The sequence below is a fragment of the Siphateles boraxobius genome, unplaced genomic scaffold (genome assembly GCF_051911475.1).
Source record: "Siphateles boraxobius isolate OS27281-9 unplaced genomic scaffold, OSU_SipBor_1 25, whole genome shotgun sequence".
NCBI classification, from domain to species: Eukaryota; Metazoa; Chordata; class Actinopteri; order Cypriniformes; family Leuciscidae; genus Siphateles; species Siphateles boraxobius.
Window position 1 is genome coordinate 3069058 of NW_027508866.1, and position 20471 is coordinate 3089528.

Genomic DNA, 20471 nt, shown 5'->3' on the forward strand with positions numbered 1-20471 from the left:
GAAGGTGAGAGGGCTCGTCCGGGATTTGAAGCCGGGATCTCTGCGTACACTTGTAGAGTCACTGAATGCTGGCCTCTTACAGAATGGGAAGGCACTAGTTTTAATAGAAAGCGTTTGTCGTTAGGGAGCCACACTCCCTGGCAGGCAGCGATTCTGAGTTCGTTCTTTGCAAGGAAATAAGCGCTTGTCATCTGGCTGAATCTTGGCTATGTTGTAGTACAGATGAACACAAGCAGTAGTAAGGGTTTCAAAAACATGACAGTTTTGAGTTTGGCTCAGTGCTGCAAAAGGAAGGATCCAACCTTGTTACTCTAGCTGCTTGGTCTGAAATCCCCGGGCTCGTCCGGGATTTGAACCCGGGACCTCTCGCACCCAAAGCGAGAATCATACCCCTAGACCAACGAGCCTCTTTTACATTAAGTCTTTCGGGAGGGCGCCAGAAATTCAGTGAAGCCCATCTCAAAGACGGAACACGACCTGGCGTCGAGATACGAAAGTGTAGCTGTTTGAGCGTTAGAAACCCCTTGAAGCCAAATTACTGATCAAAGGAAAAATAACTCCAGACAAGGCCCAGTGGCCTAATGGATAAGGCATCAGCCTCCGGAGCTGGAGATTGTGAGTTCAAGTCCCACCTGGGTCGTCTTTAATGGGCTATATTTAAGTTGGATGTTCGACAAATTCAAGGATGGTTTGTTCAAAGCAATAATGACCGCAAGATCTGAGTTAGCATAGAACGGACAAACTTCGGATAGCTGTGGTGGGGTTTTGTGTGCGTCAGACTGTCAGTGAATCATTCTTGCCTGCCCGTGCATGTGCCCTTTCAGGCTGAAATTACACAAAGCACTGTGCGGAAAAGGCCACTTCTTGCTTTTGCACTGGACCTACGACGAAGGCTTTGCGTACGAAAGCAGAGAGGCAGACTACACACAAAACAGGTGGGAAAGAGTCATGAACTTTAAATTAATCTAGTCATCGAAAAACATCATTGATACGTTTGTTTTGTCCATATAACCAAAATGGCTGTGTAATTGGAGAAAAACACATGGAACAGAAATGGCGGGCTGTAAATGTAAACAGCCGCATATAGGCAATGCCGTAGGCTTGACTTTGAACTAAAAGGCATCAGCCTCCCACCTAGGGAGGCTGTTACTAGGGCGTGCTTGATGCGCTTGCTCTAAGCCGATGCTGCAAAAAGTCAATGAAAAGTTGTTCAAAGAAACTCCACAGAACAACAAGTATACGCGTGCTTAGCGTTTCTGCAAAAGAGCCACGTTAATTCAGTTAAGAGCGATTTAAAATGCTTTGAATCCCACTAAAGCATCTACAGACCTGCGAAAAAAGTTCAATTTTGCCAAAGCATCAGCCTCTGATGCTGCAGAACGTGACGTCAAGTACTATGTGGGTTGCAGTAAATGGCCAGACTATGAAGTTGTTGATAAAGAAAAGTAAATGCTTTGGCGGGGGCTGAGAGGTGGGGAGGACAACATGGCTAACTCCTCCATAATCAGATTGCCCTTCGGGTGATTTTTGGGCAACTCACTGAGTCTCAGCTCCAGAGAGAACTTCAGCAAGTCTAGTTTCTGACTGACTCATTCAAGCGGGCTTGAGCTTCTGAATGAGCTTTCTTCTCCGTCAGAATGAGCTTTCTTCTCTGTCAACTTCTAAGGGAAAACAATGCCTTTCATACACCAAGAAGAGCACAATTTGTTTTATCACCCAGCTTAAAAAAAGAAAAAAAAAAATCCTGTGGTATCACATGCAATTGCATACAGAGTCAGAGAACCCTTGAACTCATACTAAAGGTGAGAGGGCTCGCCCGGGATTTGAAGCCGGGATCTCTAGCACCCGAAGCGAGAATCATACCACTAGACCAACGAGCCTGCCTGACGCTGGATGGGGCTACTTGCGTACACTTGTACAGTCACCGAACGCTGGCCTCAAACAGAATGAGCAGGGACTAGTTTTAATAAGAGCGTTTGTCGTCAGGGAGCCGTACTCTCTGGCAGGCAGCGATTCAGAGTACATTCTGTGCAGGAAATAAACGCTTGTCATCTGACTGTGTTGTAGTACAGATGAACACAAGCAGTAGTAAGGGTTTCAAAAACATGACAGTTTTGAGTTTGGCTCAGTGCTGCAAAAGGAAGGATCCAACCTTGTTGCTCTAGCTGCTTGGTCTGAAATCCCCGGGCTCGTCCGGGATTTGAACCCGGGACCTCTCGCACCCAAAGCGAGAATCATACCCCTAGACCAACGAGCCTCTTTTACATTAAGTCTTTCGGGAGGGCGCCACAAATTCAGTGAAGCCCATCTCAAAGACAGAACACGACCCGGCGTCGAGATACGAAAGTGTAGCTGTTTGAGCGTTAGAAACCCTTTGAAGCCAAATTACTCATCAAAGGAAAAAGAACTCCAGACAAGGCCCAGTGGCCTAATGGATAAGGCATCAGCCTTGGGAGCTGGAGATTGTGAGTTCAAGTCCCACCTGGGTTGCTTTAATGGGCTATATTTAAGTTGGATGTTCGACAAATTCAAGGATGGTTTGTTCAAAGCAATAATGACTGCAAGATCTGAGTTAGCATAGAACTGACAAACTTCGGACAGCTGTGGTGGGGTTTTGTGTGCGTCAGACTGTCAGTGAATCATTCTTGCCTGCCCGTGCATGTGCCCTTTCAGGCTGAAATTACACAAAGCACTGTGCGCAAGAGGCCCAGTGGCCTAAGGGGAAAAGGCCACTTCTTGCTTTTGCACTGGACCTACGACAGAGGCTTTGCGTACGAAAGCAGAGAGGCAGACTACACACAAAACAGGTGGGAAAGAGTCATGAACTTTAAATTAATCTAGTCATCGAAAAACATCATTGATACGTTTGTTTTGTCCATATAACCAAAATGGCTGTGTAATTGGAGAAAAACACATGGAACAGAAATGGCGGGCTCTAAATGTAAACAGCCGCATATAGGCTATGCCGTAGGCTTGACTTTGAACTAAAAGGCATCAGCCCTCCACCTAGGGAGGCTGTTACTAAGGCGTGCTTGTTGCGCTTGCTCTAAGCCGATGCTGCAAAAAGTCAATGAAAAGTTGTTCAAAGAAACTCCACAGAACAACAAGTATACCCGTGCTTAGCGTTTCTGCAAAAGAGCCACGGTAATTCAGTTAAGAGCTATTTAAAATGCTTTGAATCCCACTACAGCATCTACAGACCTGCGAAAAAAGTTCAATTTTGCCAAAGCATCAGCCTCTGATGCAGCAGAACGTGACGTCAAGTACTATGTGGGTTGCAGTAAATGGCCAGACTATGAAGTTGTTGATAAAGAAAAGTAAATGCTTTGGTGGGGGCTGAGAGGTGGGGAGGACAACATGGCTAACTCCTCCATAATCAGATTGCCCTTCGGGTGATTTTTGGGCAACTCACTGAGTCTCAGCTCCAGAGAGAACTTCAGCAAGTCTAGTTTCTGACTGACTCATTCAAGCGGGCTTGAGCTTCTGAATGAGCTTTCTTCTCCGTCAGAATGAGCTTTCTTCTCTGTCAACTTCTAAGGGAAAACAATGCCTTTCATACACCAAGAAGAGCACAATTTGTTTTATCACCCAGCTTAAAAAAAGAAAAAAAATCCTGTGGTATCACATGCAATTGCATACAGAGTCAGAGAACCCTTGAACTCATACTAAAGGTGAGAGGGCTCGCCCGGGATTTGAAGCCGGGATCTCTAGCACCCGAAGCGAGAATCATACCACTAGACCAACGAGCCTGCCTGACGCTGGATGGGGCTACTTGCGTACACTTGTACAGTCACCGAACGCTGGCCTCAAACAGAATGAGCAGGGACTAGTTTTAATAAGAGCGTTTGTCGTTAGGGAGCCGTACTCTCTGGCAGGCAGCGATTCAGAGTACATTCTGTGCAGGAAATAAACGCTTATCATCTGACTGGCTGCTTGTTCTGAAACTGCTGGGCTCGTCCGGGATTTGAACCCGGGACCTCTAGCACCCGAAGCGAGAATCATACCCCTAGACCAACGAGCCTGACTGACAATAGATTCGGCTACTTGCGTACACTTGTAGAGTCACTGAATGCTGGCCTCTTACAGAATGGGAAGGCACTAGTTTTAATAGAAAGCGTTTGTCGTTAGGGAGCCACACTCCCTGGCAGGCAGCGATTCTGAGTTCGTTCTGTGCAAGGAAATAAGCGCTTGTCATCTGGCTGAATCTTGGCTATGTTGTAGTACAGATGAACACAAGCAGTAGTAAGGGTTTCAAAACATGACAGTTTTGAGTTTGGCTCAGTGCTGCAAAAGGAAGGATCCAACCTTGTTGCTCTAGCTGCTTGGTCTGAAATCCCCGGGCTCGTCCGGGATTTGAACCCGGGTCCTCTCGCACCCACAGCGAGAATCATACCCCTAGACCAACGAGCCTCTTTTACATTAAGTCTTTCGGGAGGGCGTCACAAATTCAGTGAAGCCCATCTCAAAGACGGAACACGACCTGGCGTCGAGATACGAAAGTGTAGCTGTTTGAGCGTTAGAAACCCCTTGAAGCCAAATTACTGATCAAAGGAAAAAGAACTCCAGACAAGGCCCAGTGGCCTAATGGATAAGGCATCAGCCTCCGGAGCTGGAGATTGTGAGTTCAAGTCCCACCTGGGTCGTCTTTAATGGGCTATATTTAAGTTGGATGTTCGACAAATTCAAGGATGGTTTGTTCAAAGCAATAATGACCGCAAGATCTGAGTTAGCATAGACTGGACAAACTTCGGATAGCTGTGGTGGGGTTTTGTGTGCGTCAGACTGTCAGTGAATCATTCTTGCCTGCCCGTGCATGTGCCCTTTCAGGCTGAAATTACACAAAGCACTGTGCGCAAGAGGCCCAGTGGCCTAAGGGGAAAAGGCCACTTCTTGCTTTTGCACTGGACCTACGACGAAGGCTTTGCGTACGAAAGCAGAGAGGCAGACTACACACAAAACAGGTGGGAAAGAGTCATGAACTTTAAATTAATCTAGTCATCGAAAAACATCATTGATACGTTTGTTTTGTCCATATAACCAAAATGGCTGTGTAATTGGAGAAAAACACATGGAACTTAAATGGCGGGCTCTAAATGCAAACAGCCGCATATAGGCTATGCCGTAGGCTTGACTTTGAACTAAAAGGCATCAGCCTCCCACCTAGGGAGGCTGTTACTAGGGCGTGCTTGTTGCGCTTGCTCTAAGCCGATACTGCAAAAAGTCTATGAAAAGTTGTTCAAAGAAACTCCACAGAACAACAAGTATACCCGTGCTTAGCGTTTCTGCAAAAGAGCTACGGTAATTCAGTTAAGAGCGATTTAAAATGCTTTGAATCCCACTACAGCATCTACAGACCTGCGAAAAAAGTTCAATTTTGCCAAAGCATCAGCCTCTGATGCTGCAGAACGTGACGTCAAGTACTATGTGGGTTGCAGTAAATGGCCAGACTATGAAGTTGTTGATAAAGAAAAGTAAATGCTTTGGCGGGGGCTGAGAGGTGGGGAGGACAACATGGCTAACTCCTCCATAATCAGATTGCCCTTCGGGTGATTTTTGGGCAACTCACTGAGTCTCAGCTCCAGAGAGAACTTCAGCAAGTCTAGTTTCTGACTGACTCATTCAAGCGGGCTTGAGCTTCTGAATGAGCTTTCTTCTCCGTCAGAATGAGCTTTCTTCTCTGTCAACTTCTAAGGGAAAACAATGCCTTTCATACACCAAGAAGAGCACAATTTGTTTTATCACCCAGCTTAAAAAAAGAAAAAAAAATCCTGTGGTATCACATGCAATTGCATACAGAGTCAGAGAACCCTTGAACTCATACTAAAGGTGAGAGGGCTCGTCCGGGATTTGAAGCCGGGATCTCTAGCACCCGAAGCGAGAATCATACCCCTAGACCAACGAGCCTGACTGACAATAGATTCGGCTACTTGTGTACACTTGTAGAGTCACTGAATGCTGGCCTCTTACAGAATGGGAAGGCACTAGTTTTAATAGAAAGCGTTTGTCGTTAGGGAGCCACACTCCCTGGCAGGCAGCGATTCTGAGTTCGTTCTGTGCAAGGAAATAAGCGCTTGTCCGGGAAAAGGCCACTTCTTGCTTTTGCACTGGACCTACGACGAAGGCTTTGCGTACGAAAGCAGAGAGGCAGACTACACACAAAACAGGTGGGAAAGAGTCATGAACTTTAAATTAATCTAGTCATCGAAAAACATCATTGATACGTTTGTTTTGTCCATATAACCAAAATGGCTGTGTAATTGGAGAAAAACACATGGAACAGAAATGGCGGGCTCTAAATGTAAACAGCCGCATATAGGCTATGCCGTAGGCTTGACTTTGAACTAAAAGGCATCAGCCTCCCACCTAGAGAGGCTGTTACTAGGGCGTGCTTGTTGCGCTTGCTCTAAGCCGATGCTGCAAAAAGTCAATGAAAAGTTGTTCAAAGAAACTCCACAGAACAACAAGTATACCCGTGCTTAGCGTTTCTGCAAAAGAGCCACGGTAATTCAGTTAAGAGCGATTTAAAATGCTTTGAATCCCACTACAGCATCTACAGACCTGCGAAAAAAGTTCAATTTTGCCAAAGCATCAGCCTCTGATGCTGCAGAACGTGACGTCAAGTACTATGTGGGTTGCAGTAAATGGCCAGACTATGAAGTTGTTGATAAAGAAAAGTAAATGCTTTGGCGGGGGCTGAGAGGTGGGGAGGACAACATGGCTAACTCCTCCATAATCAGATTGCCCTTCGGGTGATTTTTGGGCAACTCACTGAGTCTCAGCTCCAGAGAGAACTTCAGCAAGTCTAGTTTCTGACTGACTCATTCAAGCGGGCTTGAGCTTCTGAATGAGCTTTCTTCTCCGTCAGAATAAGCTTTCTTATCTGTCAACTTCTAAGGGAAAACAATGCCTTTCATACACCAAGAAGAGCACAATTTGTTTTATCACCCAGCTTAAAAAAAGAAAAAAAAATCCTGTGGTATCACATGCAATTGCATACAGAGTCAGAGAACCCTTGAACTCATACTAAAGGTGAGAGGGCTCGTCCGGGATTTGAAGCCGGGATCTCTAGCACCCGAAGCGAGAATCATACCCCTAGACCAACGAGCCTGACTGACAATAGATTAGGCTACTTGCGTACACTTGTAGAGTCACTGAATGCTGGCCTCTTACAGAATGGGAAGGCACTAGTTTTAATAGAAAGCGTTTGTCGTTAGGGAGCCACACTCCCTGGCAGGCAGCGATTCTGAGTTCGTTCTGTGCAAGGAAATAAGCGCTTGTCATCTGGCTGAATCTTGGCTATGTTGTAGTACAGATGAACACAAGCAGTAGTAAGGGTTTCAAAAACATGACAGTTTTGAGTTTGGCTCAGTGCTGCAAAAGGAAGGATCCAACCTTGTTGCTCTCGCTGCTTGGTCTGAAATCCCCGGGCTCGTCCGGGATTTGAACCCGGGACCTCTCGCACCCAAAGCGAGATTCATACCCCTAGACCAACGAGCCTCTTTTACATTAAGTCTTTCGGGAGGGCGCCACAAATTCAGTGAAGCCCATCTCAAAGACGGAACACGACCTGGCGTCGAGATACGAAAGTGTAGTTGTTTGAGCGTTAGAAACCCCTTGAAGCCAAATTACTGATTAAAGGAAAAAGTACTCCAGACAAGGCCCAGTGGCCTAATGGATAAGGCATCAGCCTCCGGAGCTGGAGATTGTGAGTTCAAGTCCCACCTGGGTCGTCTTTAATGGGCTATATTTAAGTTGGATGTTCGACAAATTCAAGGATGGTTTGTTCAAAGCAATAATGACCGCAAGATCTGAGTTAGCATAGAACGGACAAACTTCGCATAGCTGTGGTGGGTTTTTGTGTGCGTCAGACTGTCAGTGAATCATTCTTGCCTGCCCGTGCATGTGCCCTTTCAGGCTGAAATTACACAAAGCACTGTGCGCAAGAGGCCCAGTGGCCTAAGGGGAAAAGGCCACTTCTTGCTTTTGCACTGGACCTACGACGAAGGCTTTGCGTACGAAAGCAGAGAGGCAGACTGCACACAAAACAGGTGGGAAAGAGTCATGAACTTTAAATTAATCTAGTCATCGAAAAACATCATTGATACGTTTGTTTTGTCCATATAACCAAAATGGCTGTGTAATTGGAGAAAAACACATGGAACAGAAATGGCGGGCTCTAAATGTAAACAGCCGCATATAGGCTATGCCGTAGGCTTGACTTTGAACTAAAAGGCATCAGCCTCCCACCTAGGGAGGCTGTTACCAGGGCGTGCTTGTTGCGCTTGCTCTAAGCCGATGCTGCAAAAAGTCAATGAAAAGTTGTTCAAAGAAACTCCACAGAACAACAAGTATACCCGTGCTTAGCGTTTCTGCAAAAGAGCCACGGTAATTCAGTTAACAGCGATTTAAAATGCTTTGAATCCCACTACAGCATCTACAGACCTGCAAAAAAAGTTCAATTTTGCCAAAGCATCAGCCTCTGATGCTGCAGAACGTGACGTCAAGTACTACACTGCAAAAACTCAAAATCTTGCCAAGTATATTTTTCTAATTTCTAGTCAAAATATCTCATCACACTTAATATAAGACAAAATCACCTAAAGACCAAGATTTAAGTGAGCTAGAGGAGCTTGTTTTTAGACAGTGCATCTTGAATATCTTGTTAAGTGAAACTGTCTTAAAAATATCTTGTTTTGAGTCATATCTCAGATGAAACAAGCTTTTTTGACATGTCATAAGCTGCTGTGTTATTTGTAAAAGATGAATCGTCTTGTTTCAAGGAACAGACTTGACTTGAATTGAGACAACAAATCTGCTTTATTGAAAACTGCAGGTCAACATGCCCAACTCACAACAACTCACAATGACATATATTGACAGCAAAAAAAATGTAATTTATTTACGTATAAACAACTTTACCGACGTACAAATTTGTATGTATTCCTATTTAACTTATGCATATTAAAATCGTGGGTTTGACTCTATTGCATTAAATTGTCTTATCAATTAAATTTTCAGTCGCATTTATTAATGGTTTAATGTTACTCCCCATATGGAAAAGATTTGCTAAAAACTCCTGTGATTCTTATATGTTCCAACAGAATATTGTAAGGGACATATACGCTGCAAAAACCACATAATGTTTTAAACATTTAAACTACACACACAAGCACACATTTTAATTACAAAAATATTTTATTAGAATGTGTTCTACAATATACAGTTGGATATTTCACATATCTATATTTTTCATTTTAAATCCTGCATCACCAGATTTAATTTTCATTTGTGACAATTTCTCTAAACTTTATCACAGTACTACTATGGTATACAACAGTTCTATTCTTAACCTACAAACATAAAACTTTCCTAAATGTTGAAGTGATTCTTATGCGTATCACTCTAAAAAATAATTCAGTGGCTTAGTAAATATCACAGTAATAATTAACTTTATTAACTAAAATCTCTGAATATCATTTACTTGATAGTTTGAGTTGAACATAGCCTACCGAAATAATTGACTAAAACTCCAACAATAAATTTTGTCTGAAATTTACAGTTATATTTAAGTTTGAAGTTTTTCACTAAAATAATTTAGTATTTGACTAACCAATTATTTATTTAAAATACACTGAGCTAATATATTTGTGAAATTTCCATCACAATATTTGAGAATGGATAATTAAACTAATCTGTTTCAAGAACCACAAATATTACTTAAATAAAATCAATATTATTAATATTTAACAAGCATAAGAAATTGATTAAGTTTACTCATATTTTACTGTCTATGATTACAACCATAGATATCTATGATTACAACAACGCACCCCTCCCCCACCCTCTGACGTCACGACAACTCGACGGTTGAGTCGAGTGAGCGGCGCCCGCGCTGTTTGAACTCTCTCCAGTGCAGAACAGTTCTCCTCTCCTCAGCCTCGCATAATTGGTGCATTTCCTCTGTGGAATTCAGGTGTGTATGTTTTATTTTATCTGTATAATCATTAATGTGCTTTAAATAATTTTATTTAATGCGAAGGAACATACAGAGACTCAATGTTAATACAGAGACGCAATGTTACTCACCTCAAACGAGTGTCGACTCGCCTCTGCCTTTTCGCGTGATTGTAAGGCCTTGCATATAAAACACACGACTATATTCTTAAAGATAATGAATATAACTAATTTGGATGATAAAATGTCCTCAGAACTGTGCACTGTTTGTTTATTGGCAGGTTGAGGAGTCAGTCGCGTCGCAGCATCTTTCGGCTGTGAGTGACGCAGGACGGCGGTGTAAAGTTAGAGGTTCCCCCGCAGAGGCGAGTCCATCTCCGGCACGCGAACCAGCGCTGATCCGTTGGATACTGGATAACAGACCGGTTGATTACACTTGAATTACTTTAATGTTTAGGCCTAAATGTTTAATTTTTACTTCGAAATGTTTCTTACATGAGTTTAGATGTAGGCAATATTGCATACGTGTTAAAAATAGTATAAAATATATGCTGTTTTGCTGTAATGTTAGGCTACTAATCGACAATAAAGGCCAATGTCATGTAGTTATACCGGTGGTTGTATGGAATATTTTTACAAAGGTTTAGAGGAAATAAAAAAGTTAATATTACTGCCATATAAACACAGTTTATATTACTCATAAATATTTGTTTTTAAATGTTTCCCCGTAATTATTTCTACTCATGTTTATTTGTGAATGTACCAAATGCAGTTACTCAGATCTATTTAATTTGTTTTACTAACATTTACTCAGTTAATACAGTGTAAGTAATTGCTTTCACTGCTTAAAAATCTATTCAATATTCTAAGTTTAAAAATGTTTCACCAAAAAAATGAGTAAATCATATTAAATGTTTTTAGAGTGCATCACCACCAGAGTTCATGTCATATATACAAAAACATATTCCAGCCAATTTTAATCACTGTTCTAGAAACATATTTGACTCAGCTTTGTTCATTTGCAATAATATGTTATTATTTTGTTCACAAACAACAGGCCCAGACAGTTCACAATTAATACACGATTTTACAATATCATTGCTTTTCAACTGCTCTTTCAAATCCTGTAGAAAAATTAACAGTCTTCATAAAGATCAGTGATATTCTGACAGTAATCCTCTAACCGGCATCTGCACTGTACAATTTAAAGGGATACTCCACTTTAAAATGAAAATTTTCATCATATACTCACCCTCATGTTGTTTTAATCCTTAATGAATTTCTTTCTTCTGCTGAACAGAAAGGAAGATATTTAGAAGAATATCAGTAACCAGACAGTTTCTGGTCTCATTCACTTTCATAGTATATTTTTTTCCTACTATGAAAGTCAATGAGACCAGAAACTGTCTGGTTACTGATATTCTTCTAAATATCTTCCTTTCTGTTCAGCAGAAGAAAGAAATTCATTAAGGATTAAAACAACATGAGGGTGAGTATATGATGAAAGAATTTTCTTTTTAAAGTGGAGTATCCCTTTAAGAATCTGCCAACTGCATATAAGTGAATCAGATGTTGATCATCGAAACATGAAATCTGTACGAAACACATAAACAAATGACACAAAATGTGTATGAATTCTATATGACTTTAATTTGACTAGCATATAATTCAATATAAGAAATTTAAATGATTTATATATGAATTTTATATGAGTTTTATATATTTCGAGTAATACCATACACATTTGCATACTTTTGTCATGTAAAACTCATATATATCGTGAAACACAAAAGGCGTTTTTCTCCTATAGACCCATAATACACTAAAACACAACATAAATTCACAAAAGACATTAATTTTATTAGCTTGGTGTAATCCAAATCTTTAGAATCCATGTGTTGTTTGCAAGAAACAGATCCAAATTCAGCCCTTCATCCAGTGATCTTCATAATTTCTCTCAGCAGAGACCGTAAACGCCAAATCCCCGCTCGTGGTGAATTCAAATTCAAAAATTGCGCCCGAAGCGTTACGACACGTTTTACGGCACTGATATTAGACGCTCATTAGCTCTCGCATGTTTCGTCACAGATAGCGACATGCCGTGTTTAATTGGTGTACTACATTTGAAAAGGAGAATCGCGCGCGCCTTCAGAGAGCGAACAGCGAACCGAAACCGGATTAGTGTTTTCATGGATTAATAAATTAAATTCTGCTCTGTAACGTTACCTCATACAAATATATTATATAGCCTACTGCCAGAGAGGACTGCGACACATCGTCCTGTGAACGACTTTTGGTACTGGTTTTGACATTTTCTCACTAAATAAATTATTGCGATTAAACGTGTAACGTTATGTCTGTTGTTTTTCTTAATAATTGTAACATTAGTTACATAGTTTTAAGAAATGGTTAGGTGTAGGGGTAGGATTAGTGGCTCAAACTATATTTAGATGCTTTATTGTTAATAAAACTGCCATTTCCCTACACATTATGTTCATTATGTTTTATCCTTTTAATATTGTCTATAAAATGGGTATGTTTAGGTGTGGGAGTAGGGTAAAGGGATCTTACATTTATAATCTATAAAATGTTCTACTATGTTTTCATAATGCAGTTCCATAAATACTGTGAGCCAAAATGTTGAGAAAAATTAAGCTGTTTCCCTTTTATGCAGTCCTCTGGGACTTTTTGCTGTTTAAAAAACAAAACAAAAAAAAAATAGTTAAATGCAAGTCTATTTTTCACTTTTTCGGTCTAGTAAACAGTAGTTAATGTCTTGAATCTAGTAGGTAAAATGTCTTGAATCTAGAACAGTATTACTTTTGTTGAGCTTACAATAAGGTAAATACACTTGAGATGATGACAGGATGGTAAATTATGGCTTATTATGGCAAAAAAGCACTGCCTAATATGAGTCAGGAATACTAACTTCAAGGCATTTTGTCTCAAAATGCCCATTTCCAATCTTATTTCAAGTTGGTGGTGACTTAAATCTAGAACAGTGTAACAATTATAGAACTAAAAATTAGTTAAATACACTTGAAACAAACAGGATGACAAAAGAAAATGCTACTTTTGAGGGGAAAATACTATTTTTGAGCATGACAAGCTTATTATGAGACATAAAACATCACAATACTAGTAAAATATAGCTAAAAATGAGTTTTCCCAGCTAATTTCAAGATCACTCATATCTTTTAAGGCTTAAATATAATGTCTTATTTCAAGAAATCTTACCAAGAGAATTTTCACTTGTTCCATTGGCAGATTTTTTTGCTTATTACAAGCAAAAATATCTTGTATTAATTGTTTTTTGCTTATTTTTGGAGTGGCCTTTTTTCCAGTGTATGTGGGTTGCAGTAAATGGCCAGACTATGAAGTTGTTGATAAAGAAAAGTAAATGCTTTGGCGGGGGCTGAGAGGTGGGGAGGACAACATGGCTAACTCCTCCATAATCAGATTGCCCTTCGGGTGATTTTTGGGCAACTCACTGAGTCTCAGCTCCAGAGAGAACTTCAGCAAGTCTAGTTTCTGACTGACTCATTCAAGCGGGCTTGAGCTTCTGAATGAGCTTTCTTCTCCGTCAGAATGAGCTTTCTTCTCTGTCAACTTCTAAGGGAAAACAATGCCTTTCATACACCAAGAAGAGCACAATTTGTTTTATCACCCAGCTTAAAAAAAAAAAAAAAATCCTGTGGTATCACATGCAATTGCATACAGAGTCAGAGAACCCTTGAACTCATACTAAAGGTGAGAGGGCTCGTCCGGGAAAAGGCCACTTCTTGCTTTTGCACTGGACCTACGACGAAGGCTTTGCGTACGAAAGCAGAGAGGCAGACTACACACAAAACAGGTGGGAAAGAGTCATGAACTTTAAATTAATCTAGTCATCGCTAAACATCATTGATACGTTTGTTTTGTCCATATAACCAAAATGGCTGTGTAATTGGAGAAAAATACATGGAACAGAAATGGCGGGCTCTAAATGTAAACAGCTGCATATAGGCTATGCCGTAGGCTTGACTTTGAACTAAAAGGCATCAGCCTCCCACCTAGGGAGGCTGTTACTAGGGCGTGCTTGTTGCGCTTTTTCTAAGCCGATGCTGCAAAAAGTCAATGCAAAGTTGTTCAAAGAAGATGGGGCTACTTGCGTACACTTGTACAGTCACCGAACGCTGGCCTCAAACAGAATGAGCAGGCACTAGTTTTGATAAGAGCGTTTGTCGTTAGGGAGCCGTACTCTCTGGCAGGCAGCGATTCAGAGTACGTTCTGTGCAAGAAATAAACGCTTGTCATCTGACTGGCTGCTTGTTCTGAAACTGCTGGGCTCGTCCGGGATTTGAACCCGGGACCTCTCGCACCCGAAGCGAGAATCATACCCCTAGACCAACGAGCCTGACTGACAATAGATTCGGCTACTTGCGTACAATTGTAGAGTCACTGAATGCTGGCCTCTTACAGAATGGGAAGGCACTAGTTTTAATAGAAAGCGTTTGTCGTTAGGGAGCCACACTCCCTGGCAGGCAGCGATTCTGAGTTCGTTCTGTGCAAGGAAATAAGCGCTTGTCATCTGGCTGAATCTTGGCTATGTTGTAGTACAGATGAACACAAGCAGTAGTAAGGGTTTCAAAACATGACAGTTTTGAGTTTGGCTCAGTGCTGCAAAAGGAAGGATCCAACCTTGTTGTTCTAGCTGCTTGGTCTGAAATCCCCGGGCTCGTCCGGGATTTGAACCCGGGACCTCTCGCACCCAAAGCGAGAATCATACCCCTAGACCAACGAGCCTCTTTTACATTAAGTCTTTCGGGAGGGCGGCACAAATTCAGTGAAGCCCATCTCAAAGACGGAACACGACCTGGCGTCGAGATACGAAAGTGTAGCTGTTTGAGCGTTAGAAACCCCTTGAAGCCAAATTACTGATCAAAGGTAAAAGAACTCCAGACAAGGCCCAGTGGCCTAATGGATAAGGCATCAGCCTCCGGAGCTGGAGATTGTGAGTTCAAGTCCCACCTGGGTCGTCTTTAATGGGCTATATTTAAGTTGGATGTTCGACAAATTCAAGGATGGTTTGTTCAAAGCAATAATGACCGCAAGATCTGAGTTAGCATAGAATGGACAAACTTCGGATAGCTGTGGTGGGGTTTTGTGTGCGTCAGACTGTCAGTGAATCATTCTTGCCTGCCCGTGCATGTGCCCTTTCAGGCTGAAATTACACAAAGCACTGTGCGCTAGAGGCCCAGTGGCCTAAGGGGAAAAGGCCACTTCTTGCTTTTGCACTGGACCTACGACGAAGGCTTTGCGTACGAAAGCAGAGAGGCAGACTACACACAAAACAGGTGGGAAAGAGTCATGAACTTTAAATTAATCTAGTCATCGAAAAACATCATTGATACGTTTGTTTTGTCCATATAACTAAAATGGCTGTGTAATTGGAGAAAAACACATGGAACAGAAATGGCGGGCTCTAAATGTAAACAGCCGCATATAGGCTATGCCGTAGGCTTGACTTTGAACTAAAAGGCATCAGCCTCCCACCTAGGGAGGCTGTTACTAGGGCGTGCTTGTTGCGCTTGCTCTAAGCCGATGCTGCAAAAAGTCAATGAAAAGTTGTTCAAAGAAACTCCACAGAACAACAAGTATACCCGTGCTTAGCGTTTCTGCAAAAGAGCCACGGTAATTCAGTTAAGAGCGATTTAAAATGCTTTGAATCCCACTACAGCATCTACAGACCTGCGAAAAAAGTTCAATTTTGCCAAAGCATCAGCCTCTGATGCTGCAGAACGTGACGTCAAGTACTATGTGGGTTGCAGTAAATGGCCAGACTATGAAGTTGTTGATAAAGAAAAGTAAATGCTTTGGCGGGGGCTGAGAGGTGGGGAGGACAACATGGCTAACTCCTCCATAATCAGATTGCCCTTCGGGTGATTTTTGGGCAACTCACTGAGTCTCACCTCCAGAGAGAACTTCAGCAAGTCTAGTTTCTGACTGACTCATTCAAGCGGGCTTGAGCTTCTGAATGAGCTTTCTTCTCCGTCAGAATGAGCTTTCTTCTCTGTCAACTTCTAAGGGAAAACAATGCCTTTCATACACCAAGAAGAGCACAATTCGTTTTATCACCCAGCTTAAAAAAAGAAAAAAAAAATCCTGTGGTATCACATGCAATTGCATACAGAGTCAGAGAACCCTTGAACTCATACTAAAGGTGAGAGGGCTCGTCCGGGATTTGAAGCCGGGATCTCTATCACCCGAAGCGAGAATCATACCACTAGACCAACGATCCTGCCTGACGCTGGATGGGGCTACTTGCGTACACTTGTACAGTCACCGAACGCTGGCCTCAAACAGAATGAGCAGGGACTAGTTTTAATAAGAGCGTTTGTCGTTAGGGAGCCGTACTCTCTGGCAGGCAGCGATTCAGAGTACGTTCTGTGCAGGAAATAAACGCTTGTCATCTGACTGGCTGCTTGTTCTGAAACTGCTGGGCTCGTCCGGGATTTGAACCCGGGACCTCTCGCACCCGAAGCGAGAATCATACCCCTAGACCAACGAGCCTGACTGACAATAGATTCGGCTACTTGCGTAAAGGCACTAGTTTTAATAGAAAGCGTTTGTCGTTAGGGAGCCACACTCCCTGGCAGGCAGCGATTCTGAGTTCGTTCTGTGCAAGGAAATAAGCGCTTGTCATCTGGCTGAATCTTGGCTATGTTGTAGTACAGATGAACACAAGCAGTAGTAAGGGTTTCAAAAACATGACAGTTTTGAGTTTGGCTCAGTGCTGCAAAAGGAAGGATCCAACCTTGTTGCTCTAGCTGCTTGGTCTGAAATCCCCGGGCTCGTCCGGGATTTGAGCCCGGGACCTCTCGCACCCAAAGCGAGAATCATACCCCTAGACCAACGAGCCTCTTTTTCATTAAGTCTTTCGGGAGGGCGCCACAAATTCAGTGAAGCCCATCTCAAAGACGGAACACGACCCGGCGTCGAGATACGAAAGTGTAGCTGTTTGAGCGTTAGAAACCCTTTGAAGCCAAATTACTGATCAAAGGAAAAAGAACTCCAAACAAGGTCCAGTGGCCTAATGGATAAGGCATCAGCCTCGGGAGCTGGAGATTGTGAGTTCAAGTCCCACCTGGGTTGCTTTAATGGGCTATATTTAAGTTGGATGTTCGACAAATTCAAGGATGGTTTGTTCAAAGCAATAATGACCGCAAGATCTGAGTTAGCATAGAACGGACAAACTTTGGATAGCTGTGGTGGGGTTTTGTGTGCGTCAGACTGTCAGTGAATCATTCTTGCCTGCCCGTGCATGTGCCCTTTCAGGCTGAAATTACACAAAGCACTGTGCGCAAGAGGCCCAGTGGCCTAAGGGGAAAAGGCCACTTCTTGCTTTTGCACTGGACCTACGACGAAGGCTTTGTGTACGAAAGCAGAGAGGCAGACTACACACAAAACAGGTGGGAAAGAGTCATGAACTTTAAATTAATCTAGTCATCGAAAAACATCATTGATACGATTGTTTTGTCCATATAACCAAAATGGCTGTGTAATTGGAGAAAAACACATGGAACAGAAATGGCGGGCTCTAAATGTAAACAGCCGCATATAGGCTATGCCGTAGGCTTGACTTTGAACTAAAAGGCATCAGCCCTCCACCTAGGGAGGCTGTTACTAGGGCGTGCTTGTTGCGCTTGCTCTAAGCCGATGCTGCAAAAAGTCAATGAAAAGTTGTTCAAAGAAACTCCACAGAACAACAAGTATACCCGTGCTTAGCGTTTCTGCAAAAGAGCCACGGTAATTCAGTTAAGAGCTATTTAAAATGCTTTGAATCCCACTACAGCATCTACAGACCTGCGAAAAAAGTTCAATTTTGCCAAAGCATCAGCCTCTGATGCTGCAGAACGTGACGTCAAGTACTATGTGGGTTGCAGTAAATGGCCAGACTATGAAGTTGTTGATAAAGAAAAGTAAATGCTTTGGCGGGGGCTGAGAGGTGGGGAGGACAACATGGCTAACTCCTCCATAATCAGATTGCCCTTCGGGTGATTTTTGGGCAACTCACTGAGTCTCAGCTCCAGAGAGAACTTCAGCAAGTCTAGTTTCTGACTGACTCATTCAAGCGGGCTTGAGCTTCTGAATGAGCTTTCTTCTCCGTCAGAATGAGCTTTCTTCTCTGTCAACTTCTAAGGGAAAACAATGCCTTTCATACACCAAGAAGAGCACAATTTGTTTTATCACCCAGCTTAAAAAAAGAAAAAAAAATCCTGTGGTATCACATGCAATTGCATACAGAGTCAGAGAACCCTTGAACTCATACTAAAGGTGAGAGGGCTCGTCCAGGATTTGAAGCCGGGATCTCTAGCACCCGAAGCGAGAATCATACCACTAGACCAACGATCCTGCCTGACGCTGGATGGGGCTACTTGCGTACACTTGTACAGTCACCGAACGCTGGCCTCAAACAGAATGAGCAGGGACTAGTTTTAATAAGAGCGTTTGTCGTTAGGGAGCCGTACTCTCTGGCAGGCAGCGATTCAGAGTACATTCTGTGCAGGAAATAAACGCTTGTCATCTGACTGGCTGCTTGTTCTGAATTTTAATAGAAAGCGTTTGTCGTTAGGGAGCCACACTCCCTGGCAGGCAGCGATTCTGAGTTCGTTCTGTGCAAGGAAATAAGCGCTTGTCATCTGGCTGAATCTTGGCTATGTTGTAGTACAGATGAACACAAGCAGTAGTAAGCTTATAGTAGTAAGGCCTAATGGATAAGGCATCAGCCTCCGGAGCTGGAGATTGTGGGTTCAAGTCCCACCTGGGTCGTCTTTAATGGGCTATATTTAAGTTGGATGTTCGACAAATTCAAGGATGGTTTGTTCAAAGCAATAATGACCGCAAGATCTGAGTTAGCATAGAACGGACAAACTTCGGATAGCTGTGGTGGGGTTTTGTGTGCGTCAGACTGTCAGTGAATCATTCTTGCCTGCCCGTGCATGTGCCCTTTCAGGCTGAAATTACACAAAGCACTGTGCGAAAGAGGCCCAGTGGCCTAAGGGGAAAAGGCCACTTCTTGCTTTTGCACTGGACCTACGACGAAGGCTTTGCGTACGAAAGCAGAGAGGCAGACTACACACAAAACAGGTGGGAAAGAGTCATGAACTTTAAATTAATCTAGTCATCGAAAAACATCATTGATACGTTTGTTTTGTCCATATAACCAAAATGGCTGTGTAATTGGAGAAAAACACATGGAACAGAAATGACGGCTCTAAATGTAAACAGCCGCATATAGGCTATGCCGTAGGCTTGACTTTGAACTAAAAGGCATCAGCCTCCCACCTAGGGAGGCTGTTACTAGGGCGTGCTTGTTGCGCTTGCTCTAAGCCGATGCTGCAAAAAGTCAATGAAAAGTTATTCAAAGAAACTCCACAGAACAACAAGTATACCCGTGTTTAGCGTTTCTGCAAAAGAGCCACGGTAATTCAGTTAAGAGCGATTTAAAATGCTTTGAATCCCACTACAGCATCTACAGACCTGCGAAAAAAGTTCAATTTTGCCAAAGCATCAGCCTCTGATGCTGCAGAACGTGACGTCAAGTACTATGTGGGTTGCAGTAAATGGCCAGACTATGAAGTTGTTGATAAAGAAAAGTAAATGCTTTGGCAAGGGCTGAGAGGTGGGGAGGACAACATGGCTAACTCCTCTATAATCAGATTGCCCTTCGGGTGATTTTTGGGCAACTCACTGAGTCTCAGCTCCAGAGAGAACTTCAGCAAGTCTAGTTTCTGACTGACTCATTCAAGCGGGCTTGAGCTTCTGAATGAGCTTTCTTCTCCGTCAGAATGAGCTTTCTTCTCTGTCAACTTCTAAGGGAAAACAATGCCTTTCATACACCAAGAAGAGCACAATTTGTTTTATCACCCAGCTTAAAAAAAGAAAAAAAAAATCCTGTGGTATCACATGCAATTGCATACAGAGTCAGAGAACCCTTGAACTCATACTAAAGGTGAGAGGGCTCGTCCGGGATTTGAAGCCGGGATCTCTAGCACCCGAAGCGAGAATCATACCACTAGACCAACGAGCCTGCCTGACGCTGGATGGGGCTACTTGCGTACACTTGTACAGTCACCGAACGCTGGCCTCAAACAGAATGAGCAGGGACTAGTTTTAATAAGAGCGTTTGTCGTTAGGGAGCCGTACTCTCTGGCAGGCAGCGATTCAGAGTACATTCTGTGCAGGAAATAAACGCTTGTCATCTGACTGGCTGCTTGTTCTGAAACTGCTGGGCTCGTCCGGGATTTGAACCCGGGACCTCTCGCACCCGAAGCGAGAATCATACCCCTAGACCAACGAGCCTGACTGACAATAGATTCGGCTACTTGCGTACAGTTGTAGAGTCACTGAATGCTGGCCTCTTACAGAATGGGAAGGCACTAGTTTTAATAGAAAGCGTTTGTCGTTAGGGAGCCACACTCCCTGGCAGGCAGCGATTCTGAGTTCGTTCTGTGCAAGGAAATAAGCGCTTGTCA

The 20471-nt window shown here is 42.8% G+C and overlaps 15 non-coding genes across 15 annotated transcripts; 5 read left to right on the forward strand and 10 right to left on the reverse strand.

The window, feature by feature from the left end:
• Positions 1-335: 335 nt before the first annotated feature.
• Positions 336-407, reverse strand: trnap-ugg (transfer RNA proline (anticodon UGG)). Its single transcript has one exon. It is a non-coding gene; the product is annotated as a tRNA-Pro (tRNA).
• A 160-nt stretch (positions 408-567) lies between these two features.
• trnar-ccg (transfer RNA arginine (anticodon CCG)) lies at positions 568-640 on the forward strand. The gene has a single exon. It is a non-coding gene; the product is annotated as a tRNA-Arg (tRNA).
• A 1545-nt stretch (positions 641-2185) lies between these two features.
• trnap-ugg (transfer RNA proline (anticodon UGG)) lies at positions 2186-2257 on the reverse strand. Its single transcript has one exon. It is a non-coding gene; the product is annotated as a tRNA-Pro (tRNA).
• Positions 2258-2417: 160 nt separating this feature from the next.
• On the forward strand, positions 2418-2490 carry trnap-ugg (transfer RNA proline (anticodon UGG)). The gene has a single exon. It is a non-coding gene; the product is annotated as a tRNA-Pro (tRNA).
• Positions 2491-3949: 1459 nt separating this feature from the next.
• Positions 3950-4021, reverse strand: trnap-cgg (transfer RNA proline (anticodon CGG)). Its single transcript has one exon. It is a non-coding gene; the product is annotated as a tRNA-Pro (tRNA).
• Positions 4022-4338: 317 nt separating this feature from the next.
• On the reverse strand, positions 4339-4410 carry trnap-ugg (transfer RNA proline (anticodon UGG)). The gene has a single exon. It is a non-coding gene; the product is annotated as a tRNA-Pro (tRNA).
• A 160-nt stretch (positions 4411-4570) lies between these two features.
• Positions 4571-4643, forward strand: trnar-ccg (transfer RNA arginine (anticodon CCG)). The gene has a single exon. It is a non-coding gene; the product is annotated as a tRNA-Arg (tRNA).
• A 2782-nt stretch (positions 4644-7425) lies between these two features.
• Positions 7426-7497, reverse strand: trnap-ugg (transfer RNA proline (anticodon UGG)). Its single transcript has one exon. It is a non-coding gene; the product is annotated as a tRNA-Pro (tRNA).
• Positions 7498-7657: 160 nt separating this feature from the next.
• On the forward strand, positions 7658-7730 carry trnar-ccg (transfer RNA arginine (anticodon CCG)). The gene has a single exon. It is a non-coding gene; the product is annotated as a tRNA-Arg (tRNA).
• Positions 7731-14278: 6548 nt separating this feature from the next.
• Positions 14279-14350, reverse strand: trnap-cgg (transfer RNA proline (anticodon CGG)). The gene has a single exon. It is a non-coding gene; the product is annotated as a tRNA-Pro (tRNA).
• Positions 14351-14667: 317 nt separating this feature from the next.
• trnap-ugg (transfer RNA proline (anticodon UGG)) lies at positions 14668-14739 on the reverse strand. Its single transcript has one exon. It is a non-coding gene; the product is annotated as a tRNA-Pro (tRNA).
• Positions 14740-14899: 160 nt separating this feature from the next.
• On the forward strand, positions 14900-14972 carry trnar-ccg (transfer RNA arginine (anticodon CCG)). The gene has a single exon. It is a non-coding gene; the product is annotated as a tRNA-Arg (tRNA).
• A 1462-nt stretch (positions 14973-16434) lies between these two features.
• trnap-cgg (transfer RNA proline (anticodon CGG)) lies at positions 16435-16506 on the reverse strand. The gene has a single exon. It is a non-coding gene; the product is annotated as a tRNA-Pro (tRNA).
• Positions 16507-16783: 277 nt separating this feature from the next.
• trnap-ugg (transfer RNA proline (anticodon UGG)) lies at positions 16784-16855 on the reverse strand. Its single transcript has one exon. It is a non-coding gene; the product is annotated as a tRNA-Pro (tRNA).
• A 3371-nt stretch (positions 16856-20226) lies between these two features.
• On the reverse strand, positions 20227-20298 carry trnap-cgg (transfer RNA proline (anticodon CGG)). The gene has a single exon. It is a non-coding gene; the product is annotated as a tRNA-Pro (tRNA).
• Positions 20299-20471: the final 173 nt, after the last annotated feature.